Genomic DNA, 21379 nt, shown 5'->3' with positions numbered 1-21379 from the left:
CGTTCTGGCACAGAAAACGAGCTGCAGGCCAGCGTAGAGAATTGACGGAAAGCAAAGGAGGCCGTCTTCTATGACAAGGATACAACGCTTGGAGAGATCACTATGTAGAGAAGTTGCTGGAGGGTGTAGCTATCTGTTGGAGAAAAAAAAAAAACTTGTTGATTTTCACAGTGGTTTCCATTTCGCGACCGATCGGACCTATCTTTCCTAATTATCCTCGTAATAACAACCTGTGTTTTACTTTGTTCGTCGAATAGGGACGCAAATAATCAGAACGAAATTAACAATTCATTTGTGAAAATTTCGAAATCGATTGTGCACACTCCTTAATGTTGTCTTAGAAACCGTTATGCAGATCTCTCTCTCTCTCTCTCTCTCTCTCTCTTTCTTTCTTTTTCCCTTCTTTGCGTGATCGATATCTGCGGTGAAAAATGATGTCAGATATTTCGCAACAGATTTCGTATGCGACACGCGGCCTTGGACTATCTGCAGTGCAGCAGCGCTTTACATGCGAGAGTTGGGCCGGTTGTGATTTGTGCGGGGCCGGGCCGGTTCTCTTCCCCCAGACGTCTCAGGAAAGTTTGCGGAGGCCGGCGAGGGAGCGGAGTGGTTTTAGGTATCGATCGGTGCTCATCCTAAGTCTGATGGTCACTGGCCAACAGCCCCGGAGAGGGCCGTTCGTCGCGTGCCTTCATCTCGGCGTTCTTGCGCGCCTCCTCCTGGGAGCCCTCCGATCATCAGATCCCCGACGAGACGGCCTCTCAACGACTGCCATCCACTCGGCGCCTCCGTTTCTTACCTATCTACTTCATTTAGGTCAACGTACAGATACCCTTCCTACCAGAAACCGCGAATTTTTAAGTCGATTTAAAGACGAGCAACGAAGTTCGAAATGGGAAGGGATGATAAAAAAGGAATTAAGGTACGAGGATCAACAAATCGACATCAAACACATAGGAAACATTGTATCTCTTGAACTATCACAACTGCTCGTTATTGTTATGTTTAGACTAATGGTGTATGAAAACATGATCGTTAGCATCTGTATAATAACTAGGGCAGTCCAAACGAAACTAACTGTTGAAGCGCGAGACTCCACGAAACGCTGCAGAGCTAGTTATACAGTGTGGCAAAATGAAACTGGCGTTTAATATACTTCATGCACCTCAAGATAGGCAACCCAATTTACACCATCCGCAACCGGGGCAGATGACTTAAGTTTGGTTCCCCATCTTAAGGTGCATGAAACATTTTTCAGATTAGTTTCATTTTGTCTACCCTGTACATTAGTGACCATACTTGAGGCCGAGGTAGACCCCATTGTCAGTACCCAAGTTAACTTGAACACATTACGTAACAAAACTTCGAAAAAATGGTGAGTTAAATACAAAATTTTGAGCTCACCTTAACTATTGAGCATGCCTATTGCAACAGGTATAAACAAGTTTCTGTAGGCAGTATCGGCTCTTAGGTATACACTCTGAGTGTTCACAATTTTTAAATTCGGATAAATACGAGAGTGGGAAATTAATAGCATCCGTTGTATGACAGTTATGCTTATCAGCATATTTATACAACTTCAGCCGCTGTCAATAATAACAATAATAATAATAACAATAAGAATACTAATATCTATAACTTGTATGAAAAAAGGAAGAATTGGTTTTGTGGAATTTTGTTGTTTTGCACATAATTAAGTGCAGTTTATGGCACGAACGAAATGATGTTTAAGCTTTCACTACTCTCCGTTTCGCATTTTTGTGTAAGTGGGAGTTTTCGTGTTTTTTTCATATTTTCGGACAAATGTGCAGGATCCATAATTCATGTATCAGTTAACGAATTAACTTCCAGGCTGAAAATACGGAATTCTTACGTTGCAACCACATAACACTTAACGCTTATTATACACTTCTTTGTGAAATGTTCGCTTGTAGTCATGCTTCTTTGATTTCGTCACTTTCTCAGATAACGGATCCTGGAAGGCCTGGAAAGCCTTTGCGGCTAACTTGTCCTGGTAATTTTCCTCTCTGTTAGCGCTTAAATATAGTTTCAGCAGACTTCATGTTGAAACTGCACATGAAAGCCGATTCCTGCAAAGTAAACAACCAACTCCAAACATAAACTGCCGTTTGCGGAAATTGTTAAGTTCAAGTCGTACTATCTACCAATGAGGTCACTTCCCTAGAATACAAATGGGCGGTGAGGGCCATAAGGGCCAAAAGCACACCGTCTTCGACTCCTCATATTTAAGTGAATATCAGAGAACCTAGTGAGACAGCTTTTCGTGAATGTTCAGATATACATACAACGTGGGCCTACAGCACAGATAAACCTGACCCACCATAAGATGTCAGAAACGTGAATAAATGGTACAGTCTCACAAACGACGATTATGTGCTTTAGGGTTCTCAGCCTCAAATGGATTACTCAATGATAAAATCCAAAACGTATTGCACTACATCTCATTCAGAATCCCACAAAATAGGTTTTTCTATTAGTATAACTATAACATATACTGACGTCTGGCCCCCTTACACTGTATAGTGACTGGATAGGCATGAATTTGGCATATCTGTGGAGTGTGCTACCGCCTAGCGTTATTTATACCAGGCGAACATGGGTAAAAATCTGCTGCCGTGCGCTAATACCTGTTGGAACTGATGTAAACTTGTAGTTGAGTGGTAAGGCTAGCAGTGCACGCCGTCAATGGTGCACATTGTTTACCGAATCTGTTATGAATTTAGGCCGTCAGACAACTACGCCAGTTACGCATGCGAGGAAGCTCCTTAAAACGAGCACAAGTGACAGTGTGCTCGCAACCCTGATGCCAAGTTTCACCGAGCCTAGAGGCGCAATGCAGCACAGCGCTATAGATTAGTGCCATGTATTTCAGACTGAAGCTACATTACGTTTAACAGAATTCAAAGGAAAGTGACCAATAAATCCGCAAGTTGTTACATGTTAGGGTGTTCACATGCTCTTGTGCTCTTACACAACAGCCACCATTGCCCGTAAGTTAGGATTATAGTGTACGTATAACTGACTTACTGTAGCTGCCTCTCGTTAAGTCAGCTTTATATCTAAACAGAAAGGCTAATGGAGTATAGACGCAAGAATCAGCCAGAGCCCGAGATTAATATATAATAAACGAGGAAGAGAGTTCATTAGGTGCGCAGTGACATGGTCCAAACAAACCATGGGGTGCCATCTCATGTACTAGCTGCCATCTCATGTACTAGCTTTGTGTATCGTAAGATTTTACTAAGATAAGTTCCCAGTAATGATCGGATACATGGGCTGAAACACGTTCAGGAAAAAACTAACGTACGAAGAATTAGTGCTTTGCAAAAAACAGGTGAAATGCAAGCCCATAAACCGTTGTATTGTTAAATTTGTCCCTTCGGGAACTGCTCTGCTGGTGTCAAAATCAGCATAACACCATTTAAAAAGGCTTACATCTTTCCTGAGAGATGAAAAATGTTAAAACACTGTGGTTCGCGGAGTAGGTAAAACTGCTCAATTTGTTCTTTTAAATGGGCCTACTTTGTTTTGTGGCGCGAAATTAAATTTTTCTCTAATGAAAACTTCATCTTCTTCGAGTTTGGGTAACGGATGGATAACCGTTGCTTTCGTTGCATGTAACAGTGCAGGTAGACCTGGTTTGGAATCCTTTGAAACCCGTGAAATTTTGGCCTACCGTACTATACCTATATCAGAGATTATTATCTCTGGTGAGGGTTCCTACATTATGCCACATGGGAGTTTGTCTTTGACTTGTCGTAGACGTCTTAAGATAAACTCTGATTCTAATCTTCATTTATGGGTTAAGGCCAGTGGGTCACCTTCTTTGGAAGATTGTCGCATTGTGGGCGACTGTACAGTGTATAACCATTGAAGCAGTTCTCAACAAAAGGCCCTTTTAAGGGCCATAATACTACACATTGATCTTGCCAAAAGCCGAGAAGCGATTCTTCTTGGTGTTGTAGCTCTCTGGGGCACCCTGGGATGCTCTCTGGGCAACTCTCTGTGTGCTCAATAGATGGCTCCACAGTAGAGCGCGTGACCTTGAGCGTGCGAGAGAGAGCGCTGTGGAGTGAAAATCTCATTCTGGAAACTGTGGTCATTGTTTCTCAATAGTCAAGTACATCTACTTGAATGGCTACACCTGAATAAAAATTATTCTAAAATCTGAAGATTTGTCTGCTTTACAACCCATCAAGATCATTTATGTGCATTTGTATTCAACCAGTGTTGGAACATCAACAAATCTAATATTACAGAAGCACAACTCGGTGAAGAAACAATACCACATAACTGAGAATTACAACTCACAAAAATCATAACTGAGGCATAATTTGGCAAAATGCTAAACATCTGTCTGAAATAGAGCTTGTTAACAAGCGTAGTTTTTAAGAGACCTATTTTCAAAAACATGTCACTTCAATGCCTGACAGTCTACTCTCACTCATCACTGAAGTGCAACTGTGGAGTCCTGGGAAGTGAAGAAAACACAGTAGAGTGGAAGAGCTTGTGTGAAGAATACAGACACAGTCATTATTGTGGCTTTAGATACTGGACAACCACAGTGCGCATACAATGAAAATGATCTAACATACCCCCATGTCAAAGGTGCATACTGTTCTATTGCACTGCATTTCAATCACTTCACTGAAACTCCACATTCTCATTTCAAGGATGAACAATGAAAGAATGTACGGGATTTATGGAGCAACTTATTTTATTTTGATAAATATGAATCTTTAAGTACTGCATATGTTAAGGTATATCGTTTCAAGCAAATGTTTAACTTTTTGAAACAGTAGGTACATCGTATATGGCTCTTGTGAACCTGCTGGCCACAGACGCAATTGCACGATATTGTTTCTTCAGCGAAATGTGGTTCTGTACTCAGTGCAGTCGTTGATTTTCTTATTACTAACAGTCACAGAGTTGAAAAATTGCTGAAACTATAAACAAATGCAATGCAACTAATTTTGAAAGGACAGTAGCGCAAAAATTATCACAAACTGGATGGTGAAATGGCCTTGAGTTACCTGTTTTCGTGACGGCCACAACAGTACTACTAAGAGTCCACGCAGGTGCAGGATACAAGAGCTGGTAGATGTGCAGTCGGCAGGGCAAGCATGGGACGAGTGATGGCGGCGGGGGTTATGGACAGACGCTGTAGGGGAAATGCCGAGCGCTGGAGGGGAAGGGCCAATCTGAACTGAAGCCTAGGCACACATTTTTTGTAAATATTAAGTGGAGCCCCTCCACGCCCACATTTGCAAGGTGACCACTGAGAAAAATCTCTCAGCTCTGCTTTGATTACTATATAAAAAGAATGCAGTGATTTATTCACGCTTGGCTTTTTAACCATTTGTAACTTTCAGAGAAGCGCCATGAATGGCGAATTTTGAGCAAAGCCTACACATATCTCTTGTTGCCATGTTAAAATTTGCTTCCTTTGCCAAAACTCAACAGAGTTTCCACAGTGTCACCTCTCTAACATGTCGTTAGATGCATTGCGCCAGACTTCTGAAACAGTGATTTATTTAGTTTGTTACGTGAGGAACTGAGGAAAAGTGAGATCAGTACCTTATGAAAAAGAACATCCACAGTACAAAGTAAGCGTGTAATCTCTTCATTTATGTTGTTCCAAAACCCACAGCATTTCTCATTACACCAGCTATCGATGACCCCTAAAAATTATATTCTTTCATCGAAAAAGTCTGTAGTTAGATACAGAAGTTATACGTATAAATGATATGGCAAAATACTCTCATCTTTGTTTGCTATCATTTGCTAAAATCTCATTTCAGTATCGGGAAACGTTTATGAAATATGAAGAAAGTTGTGGATAATTCACTCTGGTTTTATCGCTGACACGGCGCGTCCACAAATAAATGTGCTACGTCAGATCAATTTCCTCGAAACTGGTGAGAGATAGAGACCTCCACCCACGTTAAAGAAAAATTTAATATGTTGCCTACATTTCATATCCAGCAACATATGACGTAACATGTACCAGACGTAAAATCATAGTAACCCCATTTTTCACTGCAAACTTTTCTGGATTTCGCGCAGTGTGTTACTTCCATGTAAATATCACAATAAGTTTGACCATTAACGATATAATGGAGACATCGTCATGAACCTGACATATAAAGCTGTAGGCAAAGCACTCCGTCTTCAGGCCACTATCCGACCGCCGTGTCATCCTCAGTGGACGATGCAGATACCATTAGCTTATTTCTTTCCCACTTCCTTGTTCCATTCGCAAATGGTGTGTGTGAAGAAGCACTCCGTCTTCAGGCCACGAGTGGCCTACCGGGACCATCCGACCGCCGTGTCATCCTCAGGGAGGATGTGGATAGGAGGGGCGTGGGGTCAGCACACCGTTCTCCCAGTCGTTATGATGGTATTCTTGACTGAAACCGCTACTTTTCGGTCGAGCAGCTCCTCAATTGGCATCACGCGGCTGAGTACACCCCGAAAAATGGCAACAGCGCATGGCGGCCTGGATGGTCACCCATCCAAGTGCCGACCACGCCCGACAGCGCTTAACTTCAGTGATCTCACGGGAACCGGTGTATCCACTACGGCAAGGCTGTTAAGCTATAGGTAAAGCAATATTTTTTTTTTTTTTTTTTACCGGATAGTTTCTGTAAAATCGTGTGAGAAAGGCTGCAGGGCGTGAGCCTCAATTCTGTGATCCCCGAGCGGCCGAAATGTGGCAACACTGTCGGCCTCCCCTTTCGAACAAAGGAATGAACCTGCCCTTGGACGAAAATTGTTCACTGCTCATCGGCCACCTTAGCCGGCGCGGACTCTACCACCACCAAGTGCCAAAGTAAACGCAGATTCTCAACAGTTGTGAACTTGGAGGCGATATTGGAGGAGAAAAACTGCAATGACTCGAGGTGCGCGTGTCGTATAGGAAGTGGCGACCAGTGGCGATCCTGTTCCCACAGCGGAGGAAGCGGCCCCCGCCCCCCACCGGCGCCGGATATTACGGCGGCGCTGGCCGTTATATTAGCGCGGAGGCTCGGGACGCCAGGCCGGGCGAGCGCCTGCGCGCGGGCATCCGGCGCGCTTCTTAGCAATGCGTTAACTCGATTTGCTGTAAAGTGCACTCGGGGAACTCAATTAGGCGCGCGCGCGGCCGTGTTTTCTGTGCGTCAATAGCAGTAATCATAGTGAGAGCGGCGGGGGGGCGGGCTCTAGTGGCCGGGGCGCTGCCGGCAGGGGACGCTGAATTAGCCCGTTAAATTGAACGAATGACCCCAATTTCAGCCGTGACGCGCGAGTTCTGTCGGCTCCGGAAGGCCTGGGAAATTTTCATTAGCGGCTCTCTGACAGCGCGGCTGATTCTGCAAATCGCCTGTGGCGTCGCTGCAGCGGGTATGAGCCGCACAGTCCGAGACCAGTACGCAGGTAGCACTTCCACGGCGCGTGTCCTCCAGCACTGGAGAAACAGCAAATGCAACAAGGGTTCGTGTCACTAACGTGGACTTCATAGCTACTGTAACGTATTACTATCTGTACGACGTTCCTCATCCAGCCACATACGTTATCTCGCATTTCTAGCTGCTTCTCTCACACAAATAATGATAAAAATTCAGAAATTCAGGGTCGGCACCATTTAGAAAAAAACCGGAGATGGAAAATTATTACAAGTATACAAATTTCTTTAAATTCGAAACAAGGCCCCGGGAGCAGACAACATTCCATTAGAACTACTGACGGCCTTGGGAGAGCCAGTCCTGACAAAACCCTACCATCCGGTGAACAAGATGTATGACACAGGCGAAATACCCTCAGACTTCAAGAAGAATATAATAATTCCAATCCCAACGAAAGCAGGTGTTGGCAGATTTGAAAATTACCGAACTATCAGTTTAATAAGTCACAGCTGCAAAATACAAGCGCGAATTCTTTACAGACGAATGGAAAAACTGATAGAAGCCGACCTCGGGGAAGATCAGTTTGGATTCCGTAGAAATGTTGGAACACGTGAGGCAATACTGACCCAACGACTTATCTTAGAAGAAAGATTAAGGAAAGGCAAACCTACGTTTCTAGCATTTGTAGACTTAGAGAAAACTTTTGACAATGTTGATTGGAATACTCTCTTTCAAATTCTGAAGGCGGCAAAGGTAAAATACAGGGAGCGAAAGGCTATTTACAATTTGTACAGAAAGCAGATAGGAGTTATAAGAGTCCAGGGACATGAAAGGGAAGCAGTGGTTGGGAAGGGAGTGAGACATGGGTGTAGCCTATCCCCGATGTAATTCAATCTGTATATTGAGCAAGCAATAAATGAAACAAAAGAAAAGTTCAGAGTAGGTATTAAAATCCATGGAGAAGAAATAAAAACTTTGAGGTTCGCCGATGACATTGTAATTCTGTCAGAGACAGCAAAGGACTTGGAAGAGCAGTTGAACGGAATGGACAGTGTCTTGAAAGGAGGGTATAAGATGAACATCAACAAAAGCAAAACGAGGATAATGGAATGTAGTCGAATTAAGTCGGGTGATGCCGAGGGAATTAGATTAGGAAATGAGACACTTAAAGTAGTAAAGGACTTTTGCTATTTGGTGAGCAAAATAACTAATGATGGTCGAAGTAGAGAGGATATAAAATGTAGACTGGCAATGGCAAGGAAAGCGTTTCTGAAGAAGAAAAACTTGTTAACATCGAGTATAGATTTAAATGTCAGGAAGTCGTCTCTGAAAGTATTTGTATGGAGTGTAGCCATGTATGGAAGTGAAACGTGGACGATAAATAGTTTAGACAAGAAGAGAATAGAAGCTTTCGAAATGTGGTGCTACAGAAGAATGCTGAAGATTAGATGGGTAGATCACATAACTAATGAGGAGGTATTGAATAGAATTGGGGAGAAGAGGAGCTTGTGGCACAACTTGACTAGAAGAAGGGATCGGTTGGTAGGACATGTTCTGAGACATCGAGGGATCACCAATTTAGTATTGGAGGGCAGCGTGGAGGGTAAAAATCGTAGAGGGAGACCAAGAGATGAATACACTAAGCATATTCAGAAGGATGTAGGCTGCAGTAGGACCTGGGAGATGAAGAAGCTTACACAGGATAGAGTAGCATGGAGAGCTGCATCAAACCAGTCTCAGGACTGAAGATCACAACAACAACAACAGTCAGATAAATAGCACTCCATGTCGTGCATGAAGCAACTTGATTACTTCAGGATTGGAAATCGGAGTAAGTGGCTAAGATCAACACCACAGAATTTGTCTTTCACGTAGATTATTTGTTGTATCTAAGTATTTGCTTGCACATCCTAACTACACACAACTGGTGCCTGACTAGAAATAAGTAAGAATTACGTGAGAATGTTCAAAATGGTTCAAATGGCTCTGAGCACTATGGGACTTAACATCTGTGGCCATCAGTCCCCTGGAACTTAGAACTACTTAAACCTAACTAACCTAAGGACATTACACACATCCATACCCGAGGCAGGATTCGAACCTGCGACCGTAGCGGTCACGCGGTTCCAGACTGAAGCGCCTAGAACCGCACGGTCACACTGGCCGGCGTGACAATGTAATAGAGCACAATTTAATTACAACAAGAAGAAACACAGAAATCGGGTGTGGGAGACAATGATACTATCATCTCCTTTGCATTCATACCATAAAAATATCTCAGTGAGATTCGCATTACGATTCTACGCATGCACTTTTCTGGACAAAGGTTTAACCATTGCACGACGTTGTGCGGTTATTATTCAACATACTAACTACGTCTGCTGCTTGCAAACGGCTGAACTAGAACACGTGATGCATTCCGAATCAAACTGTTGTGCTGATTTGTAGAAAGCGCAAGAAAGAACAGATATTCTTGCAGAAATTATAGGTCATTAAACAAGCAAACTGTTAAAATAAAGCTGGCCGCGGTGGTCTAGCGGTTATAGGCGCTCAGTCAGGAACCGCGCGACTGCTACGGTCGCAGGTTCGAATCCTGCCTCGGGCATGGATGTGTGTGATGTCCTTAGGTTAGTTAGGTGTAAGTAGTTCTAAGTTCTAGGGGACTGATGACCACAGCTGTTAAGTCCCATAGTGCTCAGAGCCATTTTTTTTGTTAAAATAAAGCCTATTGCGGTGCCGTGTTGGACCAGAAGGGTCATTGATTACCAAACACATGGCACAAAATCGACACACAAAGACAAAAGCAACTTCCACAAAATATAAGACCAAAATTTGTTAAAAATCATACCCGCTTCGACACAGTATTACGCTCACGTACGATTGAAGTGATCCTAACTAGCTCAACTTCATTGTTGTTCATAATGAACAAAGTAACTTCCACACTTTTAACTCAAACACCCAAAAATCGCCTATTTAAAGAAATATAATTATGGCACATTCGGAAAAATAACTCGCTTTACACGCTTCAGTTAAGCTGAAGTTCTTAAGTATTTCAACAGTTAAACATAACGAAGTCCTAACTGAACCTGCTTCCTATCACCTGAAACCCCCTTAAGAGCCATGATCCGTACTCACCAAGCGTTCACCGAAGAGTGCCGCCTTCTCTTTCGAGATTAACTAGCTCCCCGTGCAGCGGAAGCTACCAGAGTGGTAGCCCTCCGTCACCAACTTCACACACAAAAACAGCCTTCGACTAAGATGGGTAAACCTCTCCTCAGGTATTGGAAACCTAAGTTGGTCATCCTGTGCTCTCCTTCGAACGAGAAGCAACATCGTCTGCTCCCAGCAGACGATGACCAACTCAGCGTTTCCCACAAATCAAAACCGAAAGCCCACATTAAAACACACATATAATATTCAATAGGCCTTATCTTAGTGCTCAGTCTTTCTGGAAGAGTTCATGAATTGAGCTAAAATCAGGTAGTCAAGTGAATAAGTTGTACCGAATTCGACAAGCGTCTTATGAAACGACTTCACGGAGACGTTTCACCACATATTAGCAAACGTGACTGTACACTTATTTGGAACACTGTTTATTTATTTATTTTATTTATTTATTTATTATTCCGTGGGACCACATTTAGGAGAAGTCTCCATGGTCATGGAACGAGTCAATACATGAAATTATAACACGATTGTAGAAACAGATAAAATGAAATATAAGAAACATATTCAGGCTACAAGTCGTTAGTTTAAATAAAGAAAATCAAGAATGTAACACTGGAATTTGCTTAATTTTTCAGCTCTTCCAGGAGCTCCTCGACAGAATAGAAGGAGTGAGCCATGAGGAAACTCTTCAGTTTAGACTTAAAAGTGTTTGGGCTACTGGTAAGATTTTTGAGTTCTTGTGGTAGCTTATTGAAAATGGATGTAGCAGAATACTGCACTCCCTTCTGCACAAGAGTCAAGGAAGTGCATTCCACATGCAGATTTGATTTCTGTCTAGTATTAACTGAGTGAAAGCTGCTAACTCTTGGGAATAAGCTAATATTGCTAACAACAAACGACATTAAAGAAAATACATACTGTGAGGGCAATGTCAAAATTCCCAGACTATTGAATAGGGGTCGACAAGAGGTCTTCGAACTTACACCATACATAGCTCGAACAGCCCGTTTTTGAGCCAAAAATACCCTTTTTGAATCAGAAGAATTACCCCAAAAAATAATACCATATGACATAAGCGTATGAAAATATGCGAAGTATACTACTTTTCGTGTTGAAATGTCACTTATTTCAGATACTGTTCTAATGGTAAATAAAGCGGCATTTAGTTTCTGAACAAGATCCTGAACATGGGCTTTCCACAACAGCTTACTATCTATCCGTACGCCTAGGAACTTGAACTGTTCCGTCTCGCTTATAACATGCCCGTTCTGTCTGATTAAAATGTCAGTTCTTGTTGAATTGTGGGTTAGAAACTGTAAAAACTGAGTCTTGCTGTGATTTAGCATCAAATTATTTTCCACAAGCCACGAACTTATATCATGAACTACATTATTTGATAATGTTTCAATATTACACACAAGATCCTTCACTACCAAGCAAACAGAAATATTTTTGAATCACCTGTAATACTAGAAGGCATATCATTTACATAAATAAGAAACAGCAGTGGCCCCAGCACCGACCCTTGGGGAACGCCCCATTTAACAGTGCCCCATTGGGACTGAACATCATTACCACTCTCAATATTGCGGAGGATTACCTTCTGTTTTCTGTTCTTAAAGTAGGAGGCGAACCAATTGTAAGCTACTCCCCTTACTCCATAATGTTCCAACTTCTGCAGTAATATTTTGTGGTCAACACAGTCAAAAGCCTTCGTTAAATCAAAGAAAACACCTAACGTTCGCAACCTTTTATTTAATCCGTCCAAAACCTCACAGAGAAAAGAGACTATAGCATTTTCAGTTGTTAAGCCATTTCTAAAACCAAACTGTACATTTGACAGCAAATTATGTGAATTTAAATGCTGCAGTAACCTTGTATATACAACCCTCTCGATAACTTTAGCAAACACCGATGGCATAGAAATAGGTCTATAATTGTCAACATTATCCCTGTCTCCCTTTTTATAAAGTGGCTTCACTACCGAGTACTTTAATCGGTCAGGAAACCGACCACTCCTAAAGGAAAAGTTACAGATATGGCTAAGTACTGAGCTAACATACGTGGAACAATACTTCAGTACTCTGCTAGATACCCCGTCATATCCATGAGAGTTCTTGGTCTTTAGTGATTTAATTATTAACTCAATCTCCCTCTTGTCAGTATCATGGAGGAGCATTTCAGGTAACAGTCTCGGAACACTTTTTTCTAAGAGCGCTATATGATTCCCTGTTGGGACTAGGTTTCTATTTAGTTCACCTGCTATATTCAGAAAGTGATTATTAAGTACTGTACATATATGCGACTTATCAGTAACACGGACATCCCCACTACGCACTGATTCTATATTCTCGACCTGTCTCTGCAGACCAGCCACTTCCTTTACGACTGACCATATGGTTTTAATTTTATCCTGAGACTTAGCTATTCTATCTGCATACCACATACTTTTTGCCTTCCTAATAACTTTTTTAAGCACCTTACAATACTGTTTGTAATGGGCTGCCGCATTTAGATTTTGACTGTTTCTAACGTTTTGATATAATTGCCACTTTGTTCTACAAGATATTCTTATCCCTTTAGTCAGCCACCCAGTATAAATGATTAGCTGTTTTCTCCTCATGGGTGACCTCGGCCAGAATCCCGAACTCTGCGCCCAGAATTCGGGATTCTGGCCCAGGTCACCAATAAATCGATAAGGTGTCACAAGTTTGGGTGTTCACATTCTCTTGTGCTCTTACACAACAGCCACCACAGTGTTGCCTTCACGACTTCTGCCTCGCCACAGGGAATCGTCCTTTCCTCCTAGCTAACACACTCAAATATCTCGGACTAACCCTTTACTAAAGACGAAGGTAATGAGAAGTAGTAGAAATGAGAACAGCGAGAAACTTAACATCAGGATTGATGGTCACGAAGTCAATGAAGTTAAGGAATTCTGCTACCTAGGCAGTAAAATAACCAATGACGGACGGAGCAAGGAGGACATCAAAAGCAGACTCGCTATGGCAAAAAAGGCATTTCTGGCGAAGGGAAGTCTACTAATATCAAATACCGGACTTAATTTGAGGAAGAAATTTCTGAGGATGTACGTCTGGAGTACAGCATTGTATGGTAGTGAAACATGGACTGTGGGAAAACTGGAACAGAAGAGAATCAAAGCATTTGAGATGTGGTGCTATAGACGAATGTTGAAAATTAGGTGGACTGATAAGGTAAGGAATGAGGAGGTTCTACGCAGAATCGGAGAGGAAAGGAATATGTGGAAAACACTGATAAGGAGAAGGGACAGGATGATAGGACATCTGCTAAGACATGAGGGAATGACTTCCATGGTACTAGAGGGAGCTGTAGACGGCAAAAACTGTAGAGGAAGACAGAAGACAGAGATTGGAATACGTCAAGCAAATAATTGAGGACGTAGCTTGCAAGTGCTTCTCTGAGATGAAGAGGTTGGCACAGGAAAGGAATTCGTGGCGGGTCGTATAAAACCAGTCAGTAGACTGACGAAAAAAAAAAAAAAAAAAAAAAAAAAAAAAAAAAAAAAGACTAACTTTACTGTAAGAAAACCCAAACTACTAATAACACAATAAAATAACACAATAAAACAACTAAAATATCTAGCCGGGACGAACACGGAGACTGCAACCATTCACTATCCTCCAAGTCTATAAAAATCTGATCCGACCTATCCTCTCATATGCCAAATTCTTCGGGATTACCGTTCCACTCTCTTCAAATCCTCGAACGATGTACCCTCCGCATCGCTTTCAGTAGCAATTTACCTCTCCCGCACGATGGCTTTATCAACTTATTAAAAACCCCTCACCGCTTCCGACATTTCCTGACAACTTGTTCCATCCGTGATTACCAACACTCTTACTTTGTTGCGCTTATACCGGCACATTCCTCGAACCTTATTCCTACACATAATCTCCACCTTCGTCTATCTGACCACGTAATTCGTCCATGTTTCCAGTTTTAGTTCAATATTCCTTTTAGTTTCCACGTCAGTACTCCTGGTTTCTAATTTACGCGTCTTTTATCATACAAAAATATTTCATGCAATTTTGAAACGCAATTCACTGATTAAACAGTCTCTGATTACATCAAATAGTTATACATGCAAGAACATTTTTAATTTTTGACACTTCGCAGTTCACTGTAGAACTGCGCGTGACTACAATGTATTTCAAATATTTATACATGCTAGAATATTTCTTTAATTTGCTGGCGTGTTCGTGGTCACGAAACCTTACACCCGAAAATAATCATTATGCTGAAATTACTTCTTCTTTTCTTTTCCTCCTCCTGCTTTTGTTCTCAATGCGTAGATTGATCAGCAGCAATTCTCGTTCTCCATTTTTTCCCATCTTCCGAAAGTCTTTTCAGTTCTTAATACATTGTAGTTCCACGTCTCGTCTTACCTGCCTTATGTACTAAAGTCTTGGTCTTCCTCGTACATTCTTCCCAGACATCTTCCCTTCTATTAATTTCGCAATGAATGGGCAATGCATAGATGCCTAACTCATTGGTCCCTCCGCTCCTAGATAGTCCTGCACAACGATCTTTTGTTTTTTATTTTCTCAAAGATTTCTTCACCGGTTATTCTGCCTGCTCATGAATTATTTAGGAACACAAAATCGCAGAAGCATATCTTTTCCGTTCTGGCTCCCACACTGCCCAAGCTTTGGAGCCATATAGTGCAACACTCCAAACAAAAATCTTTTCGTATTGTTTCCTGGTGTTGAAACTAAGAGTTTTCGATGGTAGTAGTAGCTTCTTCTTCATCTTATTGTTTAATGCCATTTTATTTCTGCATTTAATAGCCTGCCAGGCCTTACCGCCCTCTATTATTCTGCCACCAAAATACTTGAAGCTGGTGCCTTTCTTCAGGTTCTTTCCATTCAGACATTATTTTACTGCTATTGGGACTTTACTATGTACAAGGATTTTTGGTTTTCTTCTTATTTATTTTCATATCTTTCTGAAAATACCGTCTTCACGTCTTCTGAGGTCTTTTGGAGACTGTTTTCATATTCTGCTAACACTGCTACTCATCTGCAAATATAAACTTTTTTGTTTCTCTCGTATATAGTTTTCCTTCAATGTGCGTATTTTTACTTTCTTTTATTGCATCTTCAATGTATTACGTTGAAGAATAATGAGAAAAGGCTGCATCGGTGCCGAATACCTTTTTTCACTCCAACAAATTTTATGTCGCTACCTTAATTTGAAGTAAAGTTGCTGGATTATCTTCCTAACTCGGTGAGCCAGGTCAATGTACATTAAACTTTGCATCCTTCTACTACGCCAGCCTACATGATCGCAAGCATTTTCTACGTCAATAAAGCCTAGAGATGGTGGCAAATGTAATGATACTGAAGTCAAATGCGAAAATGTAATCCTTCCATAAGTGTTCGACCCAGACGTTGAACTACGGTTGTTCCGTCTCTCCACTGATGACGTTAGTTTCGCCACAGAAATTCCCAGTCCAAACGTACATCACTAAACACCTACACTGAAGAGCCAAAGAAACTGGTACACCAGCCTAATATCGTGTAGAGCCCCCTCGAGCACGTAAAAGTGACGCAACACGACGTGGCATGGACTCGCTTAATGTCTGAAGTAGGGCTGGAGGGAATTAACACCATGAATCCTTCAGGGCCATCAAAAAGTCTGTAAGAGTATGAGGGGATGGAGATCTCTTCTGAACAGCACGTTGCAAGGTATCCGAGATACGTTCAATAATGTTAATGTCTGGGGAGTTTGGTGGCCAGTGGAAATGTTTAAACCCAGAACAGCGCAATTCTAGACGTGTGGGGTATCGCATTGTCCTGCTGGAATTGACCAAATCCGTCGGAATGCACAATGGACGTGAATGGGCAGGATGTTTACGTACGTGTCACCTGTCAGAGTCGTATCTAGACGTATCAGGAGTCCCACATCACTTCAACTGCACACGTCCCACATCACTTCAACTGCACACGCCCCACACTATTACAGAGCCTCCACCAGCTGAACAGTCCCTCGCAGACATGCAGGGTTCATGAATTCATGAGGTTGTCACCATACCCATACACGTCCATCGCGCGACACAATTTGAAACGAGACTCGTCCGATCAGGCAACATGTTTCCAGTCATCAACAGTCCAGTGTCCGTGTTGACTGGCCCAGGCGAGGTGTAAAACTTTGTGTCGTGCAGTCATCAAGGGTACACGTGTGGTCCTTCCGCTCTGAAAGCCCATATCGATGATGTTTCGTTGAATGGTTTGCACTTGTTGATGGTCGAGCACTGAAATCTGCAGCAATTTGCGGAAGGGTTGCACTTCTGTGACGCTGAACGATTCTCTTCAGTCGTCGTTGGTCCTGTTCTTGCAGGATCTTTTTCCGGCCGCAGCGATGTCGGCGATTTGATGTTTTGCCGGATTCCTGATATTCACATAACACTCGTGAAATTGTCGTACCGGAAAATCGCCACTTCATCGCTACATCGGAGATGCTGCGCCTCATCGCTCGTACGCGGACTATAACACCATGTTCAAACTCATTTTAATCTTGATAACCTGCCATTGTAGCAATAGTAACCGATCTAACTACGCCAGACACTTGTTGTCTAATACAGGCTTGCCGACCGCAGCGCCGTATTCTGCCTGTTTACATATCTCTGCATTTGAATACACTTGCCTATACCAGTTTCTTTCACACTTCAGTGTATATTCACCCACAAAAGAAGGTGTATGACGGAAGCGTTTCCTTCACTGATACAAAATGTTTGTGCGCTACAGGACATATCAATAGCAACGCGGGGAAAAAAGAAATGTATCCTAAAGGTGCGTCCGGCCGCGGACATCTGCGTCGGCCGGTGGGGAAATGTGTCGTCGGTAATGCGCGGACAGGGCTTCGTTTACATATATTAAGCACAGCAACGAGCCGGGCTGGCGGCGATGTACATAATTTTGCGTTTCCACTCTATGAAATCCGAAAATCCGCCATGAAAGAGCTGATATTCGCGGACGAGCGCCATATATCTCGGTGCGCAAGTGCGCCGGCCGGCATTGTGCGAAACAGCGGCGCGGAGCCGGCATTCAAACCGGCCGAGAGTAATGGCCGGCGAGAAAACACTCATTACTCGTGCTTTATTACCCGCCCACCGTACATTCGGATTACGCGGCAAAAACCGGCCGACCGACCGAGCAGTGGCCGCAGCTTGGATTTTTGGTCGAAACGTACGCCGCTGGTGTAATTGCGAAGGCCGATGGGAGCGCCACCGGCTCGAAAACGGAATAGAGAAGCGGAACAAAAAAAAAAAAAAAAGGTCTGTCCGACAGGGTGGCGGCTCGTGGCGTTTATGTAAATACCTCGCGACTGCTTTACTGCGGTTATTTAACGTCCCTCAAAAAGATTAAGTGGCATGTGCTGAAAAGACAATAACCGGGAACCGACGCCGTATGTCGCAAAAAGAGAACATTGTGTTGCGCCGAGAGTAACGGCGAGGGAAAAATATGGCCGCCTGGTCCTAATGAAAGAGCTGTTTCTTCATTATGATTTTGGCCACTGTCCAGTGGCCCGTTCTCCTTCGCTATCGCGACGTACTCACCTACCCTCGCAATATAATAGCGTAAATTAGAGCTGTTAATTGCTGATGGACGCACTGCAAGACTTGACTTTCGCTAACGAGCAATTAGGCCTCACTGGTTTCGAATTTCTTGCCTCCTAATGATTCGCGCGCCAATCAGATCGCCGTAACAATGGAATGGAATTTCACATATGGATATATCGCACACTAGTGAGCGGCAATTAATGTGTAAATACTGCCGAAGAGGATAATTATAATACGAATACCGATGATTTGCATCCTTTTTGAAGCCACAAAATTTCGCAACGATCATTCCATCCATAACAACAACAAAAGCATTTAGTCCACCGAAATCAGACTGCGGGCCTCAAACGTTTACCACTCGCATATTGAAGTGGCGCTCTTACCTTGGCGATATTTATGATAATCCTATATGACCTTTTGCGATTTTTACCTTTATTGTGGAATATGAAGGCCCACTGCCTAGTGAAGTTACTTTCACAGATATTCCCACAGCGAAAATCTGCCGATCTCAGGAGTTAAAAGTCGGATCCTTTATTTGTTATATGCACTTTAAATAGTCTTAATAATGTTCGCAGGAAATTGCAATAGAGCTAATTTGAGCATACTGGATATAGCGTACGTGGTGTTTGCAGCCGGTGGGCAAAGACATCTGTAGCAGTGTAGCTAACCGTCAATCATGAAGAAGCAAGGAAGACTGTTATTAGTTAACAATGTATAGCAGCGACATCGTTTTTTAGTTTGTCGAGTGTTCACACGGAGACGTGGAAGAAAGCTGTCGCTTCGACACGGACGATACATTTCCGCCGAATCACCGCCTTTAAAATTCAGCTGTGAGACAGAAATTTCATCGTAAATAAACTCTAGTTCTTTTCTACGACGGGGTTGGCACTCCACTTAAACTTGTTATTTCTGTGTAAGTGGGATTTAGTTCGGATACGGCCAACACGAGAAGTACGAACTTGTTCTTTTTTAACTTTTTTTTAGTGGCAATTTGTCAACAGAACATTTTTTGGTACTGACCGCATCGAAGCAAGCTGGTGATTACAGTAGTTTCGCTGCTTAGGGCATAAACCAGTAACCACACCCCAGATTTTTAAAGAATCGAACTTCGAAAGAAAATAAATTTCTCTCGAATTTCAGTCTCCTGAGCTATGTGTCGTACAATGATGTAATTTTGCAGGTACACTGAGCGGTATATACCGATACTGTCTGCAAATTTTGTTGAGAACGCAGTTAGTAGTAAGGAAGTAATAAATTAAAACGTCACAGCTGATACTGAAATTTTACTGGATGAACAGTGAAAATGAAGTAAGAGAGAATCTTTTTGCCTCTGATTATTTTGTTAGGGGAGGGGGGGGGGGGCTCTACGAGAAAATGTTTTGAATAGATTTGAAATTATGTGTGAAGTTTGCTGGAAGTCGCTAAGTGCTCTCATTCTCAAACGCTGTACGAATACAGTCTGGCTAATTTCCGCGCAGCGAGCTACCCTACCTCAAGAAATTTGTACAGATCCTAATTTTAATACTTACGTGTTAAATATTTAGCACAAGATTATAACTCGTATTGAGTTCATTATGACAGCGTTTTAAATCTTTAAATTGTGTCAACAGTTATATGAGACACAGAAAACCAAATTTTTGCTGCCGCTGGAAGCTGTTAGATAGGTAATCTGCTACTGGAACTGGCTTATTTTATCCGTTTGGTAATACACACTGCAGGGACTAGTGGCCAATTTTTTTCTTGAGTCATAAAAAAAACGGACAAGTGCGAGTAGGATATGCTGTCTGAGTGTTCCGTACAAACTTAATTACGTATATAGATGATAATAATAATAATAATAATTTATTGCAGTTAAAGCGCCTAGTGCAAGACTTTCTACGGGACGCCAATTCAGCGATTTTCGTGTCGCTTACTTACCCCAGTTATCCGACCAGGGAACGAGGACCTACAGTTTAAGGTAGATTCCCAATGACGTTTCGTTTCTGGTGATTGTTGAGAGATAAGTAGGTTAAAACTGAAACTGAACAATCCGTGGTCCGACCGAGATTCCACCCAAGGTCCTCCCTGTATTCATGCAAGCGCTTCTTTTTTCCCTAACTATCTACTTGTCTAACTAAGTTTAATCTTACAAAAATGAAACAAAAATCAAAGCTACCTCTGCTTGGCACCGTCACTTTCAGCCTACCATAAGAAAATGAACAATCCCTCTAGAGACGTTGCCCTAATTATTCTGAAACATTCTCCGAAGGTGATAGCATTTTTTGCATGGTTTTAATCTGTAAATGTGTACAAATGAAAATCCTATCAAACATAATGTTTCAAAATAGTGTTATTCGTAAGAAAACAAAAATAACATTTGTAGATTGCTTGTGCAACTTCAGATAAACGAATCTTTCTTCTAGAAATGGTGCGACTGGACGTTTCTTGCCCACTGCCACCGGTGTTTTTTATCTCCGGCAATGCCGTGTAAAAATATCTACTGCAGACTCATTCCGCGTCGGTAACGCATCATTGAATGCAGCTTTCCTTTAATCAGCCAGCCTCTTCTCTTTCTCACTGTTTACATTTGAGGACTTTCTGTCTTCAGTGTGATGCTGCGCGTAACGTCAGACTGAGCTTGTCACCCGCCAACTACGAGGTCGACAACAACACTGCGTTAATGATTGGCGAAAGGAGTACTGTACCTCGGTGTGCGTTCGCGGGCGTTGTGAGCGTTTTGTAGGAACAGCTGAACTACCAACTCCGAGATGTACATAAATATTTCGACTATACGATTTGAGGAAAGAGTCTGCAAGTATCAAACTACGTGACATACATGTTCGTATCTTTTGATTGTATTGACTTAGGAGCTTAAATTATTTACACTGCCAACATACCGCAGACCTTAGAATTTGACATAAATTTCAACTTGATACCACACCCATCCTCGAGAAAAAGGGGCCTTAACAGACAGAGTCAGAAAGACAGAAAGACGGACAACGAGAGACCCGATAAGTGTTCAGTTTTTAGCGATTGAGGTCCGGAAATCTAAAAATGAAACTAGGTTTCACATTACGTACAAATACTGTCCACCAATTCTTAGTTTAAAAATTTAGCATTTTTATCTACCTATACTACAAATAATGGTCACTCTAATCGTATGGTTAAAATAGCAGTTGAAAAAATTATGTTCAGCTAATCTTACTCTGCGGTCAGATAGCAT

At 42.3% G+C, this 21379-nt stretch overlaps 1 protein-coding gene across 1 annotated transcript in view; it reads right to left on the bottom strand.

Moving 5' to 3' along the window:
• Positions 1-21379, bottom strand: part of LOC126484696 (hemicentin-1) — a 1211236-nt gene that overhangs the window by 1056070 nt on the left and 133787 nt on the right. The window lies entirely within an intron of this gene.

The sequence above is a fragment of the Schistocerca serialis genome, chromosome 6, assembly GCF_023864345.2.
Source record: "Schistocerca serialis cubense isolate TAMUIC-IGC-003099 chromosome 6, iqSchSeri2.2, whole genome shotgun sequence".
Classification (NCBI taxonomy): domain Eukaryota; kingdom Metazoa; phylum Arthropoda; class Insecta; order Orthoptera; family Acrididae; genus Schistocerca; species Schistocerca serialis.
This window is presented reverse-complemented; position numbering and strand designations above follow the sequence as displayed.